Raw genomic sequence first — 3,354 nt, forward strand, 5'->3', positions numbered from 1 at the left:
ATACCCACATCTCATGCGGTGTTCCTACAATAAGTACAAAATCATATGAATGAACAACGAATTATTTCACTTCTCCATAGAAAGACCTTGCTTTTAATAAGTTGCTTCTGCATTACGTATTCAACAAAATAAGTAGGTTGGTACTACTTACCTTTGCCTTCTTTAATAGTGACTATAAAATAAAAATATTCGATCTGTGTGATGTGCGTACATACATATACAGGGTGGTCATGGATAAAGTGCAAATACCATTGAGACCATCGGCCCGCGACAGATCAAGGTGGCGCTCTTAGGGGAGGCCCATATCCAGCAATAGATGCCCACCGGTTGAGATAATGATGATGATGATACAAAGTTGGCAGCTGACTCGTAAATTTTGTATAGTCGTTTTTTTTTCATTTCCGACAAAAAGTTTGACAAAAAAATGTTCCGGGTATGTATCGTAATTCATGGTTTTCCTATTTTCACTTTATCCAAGACCTCCCTGTGTAATAATCATCAACCAACTCTTATAATCTGTATCCTGTAACATTGCGTTCTTACCAAACTTAACTCAAACATTTTTAAGGTTATCATGTCTGGAGGACCCTCTAGAGACAGAGATGTAGGGAGAAAATGGGAATCCGGTGCGTCAAAAAGAAAAAGAAAGGCTGAAACGGTTGTATACAACCAAGCTCTGAGTTCCAGTATGATGAAATTTCTTAAAAAGCCTTCTTCAGGTGCCACTGCTTCAGACTTATGTGATGCATCTTTATTTTCTGAAACAGAATCAGCTACATAGTTCAATGAAACTTTTAGTCAAATTTCTGATACAACTTTACCTTCAACATCGAGTGAATCTGCTATGACCCAAATTTCTGAATCCAATAAAGAGTTGGAAAGTGAGTAAGGTGTGAGTCAGAAAATCAAGAGCAAGAAGTTCATTTAAGCGAGCCCTTAATAGACCTAGATCCGGGGAAGTGGCTATTGCCATTAAATGATGCGCTGTGCCATCTCTTAATTCAAAACGGTCCCGATCAAGACCTAGAGTGATCTGATGAAAATTACCCAAAAGACCAAAGTAAAAGACATTTTTCTAAATTTCATTATACTAGAAAATTGAGTAACGGCGAAACGCTACATCGCAGATGGTTACCTTACTCCATATTTCAAGATAAGGTTTATTGCTTTCCATGTAGACTTTTTTCACATTTGCAGACACAGATAGTAAAAGAAGGATGTTGTGATTGGAAGGATCTGAGTCAGATAATGCAAAGACATGAACAAAGTCAAGGACACATGGAGTGCATGATGAAATGGACGGAACTCTTTGAAGGAATCAAACACGGTAAAACAATATATAAGGATAACGAGAGATTGATTAGGGAATCCCAAAAGTATTGGTATAATTTGTTTGAAAGATTGATAGATATAATAAACTACTTGGCCTCACACAATTTGGCATTTAGAGCTCATCGAGAATCCTTGAAATTGAACAATAGTAAAAATTCTGGCAATTTTCTAGACTTAGTTAAGTTGTTATCTAAATATGGTCCGACATTACGGGATCATATGCAACGTATTAATAAAAAACAACTTAATCAACTTTATACTATGCCATCTTGCTCGATTGTACCAAGGACGTAAGCCGTGTTGAACAAATGTCAATAATATTAAGATTTTGCAATTTGTCAACTGGAGCTGTAGAAGAACATTTCATTGGGTTTATTGACGTCGCAGAAACAACAGGAGGGTATTTAACAAAATCAATATTACAGGAAATGGAAAGGACAGGGATATGATAAGGGCGCCAATATGGTCGGAATTAGAATAGGTATCAGAACAAGAATACTCAATATAAATCCAAGATCATTCTTTACACCATGCGGATGCCACAGTTGGAGTTTACTTTTGAAAGATGCAGTTAACTCTTCAACGACAGCCAAGACATTTTTCGGCTTTATCAATAAAATCTATGTGCTGTTTTCAAAGTCAAGGAAGCGTTGGGAGATAGTAAAAAGTAAATTAAAATTGACTTTACAAACTCTGTCTGAAACGAGGTGGGAGAGTAGAATCGGAGCAGTAAAAGCAATATTTTTTTCAATTTGATGATGTCATCGAATGTGTGAATGAACTGAAAAATAAAACTGATGATTCCGAAACTCTAAGCGACAGTGAAGCAGTCCTAAAGGAAATGTTAACTTTTGATTTTATTGTTGCATTACACGTGTGGTATGAGGTTTTGCTACGTGTAAATAATATAAGTAAACTATAGCAATCGGTTCAAGTCAACTTGCATGTCCCTATTGATACTTTACGTTCATTTTGTAGCTAGATTCAAGAATTCCGAAATACAGGATTTGAAAAAAGCGTAACAGAAGCTAGATTATTTGTTATTTTACTTATGAAATTCAGTCTCAATTTAAGGAAAAAAGAATAGCCAGGAAAAAACGAATGCTTAGTTACGAACATACTGATAAATCAGTTGAATCTCCTGAAATGCAGTTCAGAGTTATTTATTTTAACACAGTGGTATAATATGCTATAAAAGTCAATACCGAATGTCGATTTACAGCGCTCAATGAATATTTTGAGCAATTTGGTTTTATTTATGATATCAATTATTTGAAATCTATACCAATACTTCGGAAAGGCGAAAACAGTGATATACAGCCTTTCGAACTATATGAAGAACTTCAGCTTTTAAAAACTAATTCACTAGACGCTATCAACGATGCGAAACAACTCATCCAACACATTTTAGAAAATAATTTAGAAGAAATATATCAAAATGTTGATATTACAATTAGAATTAGCTTACAGTTCCGGTCAGCACAGCCTGCGCTGAGAGAAGCTTCTCAAAGTTGAAATTGCTAAAAACCTATTTGAGAAGCACAATGAAATAGCGGCTAAAAGCCGAAAAGTTCGACTATTTTAATTTTTATGTGTAATTATTTTTTGTCATCATTTTATTAACAATAAAACTCGTTAAACTCATAAATTATTTTATAATTTGGCTCACTTAATTTCACGGTTTTTTTCACTGCGAAGTAAATAGGCCTCGCGAAGTTGATGTCGCCGACGTACACATTTGGCCTAGCGCCGCCACTGGCGGTATTTATTCCATTGATAAGCTAGATGAATCCAATTACATGGAGCAATACAAATGGAAAGCTTATTGATTCATCTCTCTTAAATCGTCCTCGCGTGAAGAAATAAAAATGAGAGCTAAGTGGCATAAGAAGTGTATGCGAAAGTTGCAGTGTAAACGAAGAAAGATGCGTGCGAAGTCCAAGTAAACCCGTTAATGACGCTGAAGAATGTTTTTGTACAAGCTTCAACCCGGCATCATAATAAAGGTTTTCAAGTAAAGAT

This window comes from Anastrepha ludens, chromosome Y, assembly GCF_028408465.1.
Source record: "Anastrepha ludens isolate Willacy chromosome Y, idAnaLude1.1, whole genome shotgun sequence".
NCBI classification, from domain to species: Eukaryota; Metazoa; Arthropoda; class Insecta; order Diptera; family Tephritidae; genus Anastrepha; species Anastrepha ludens.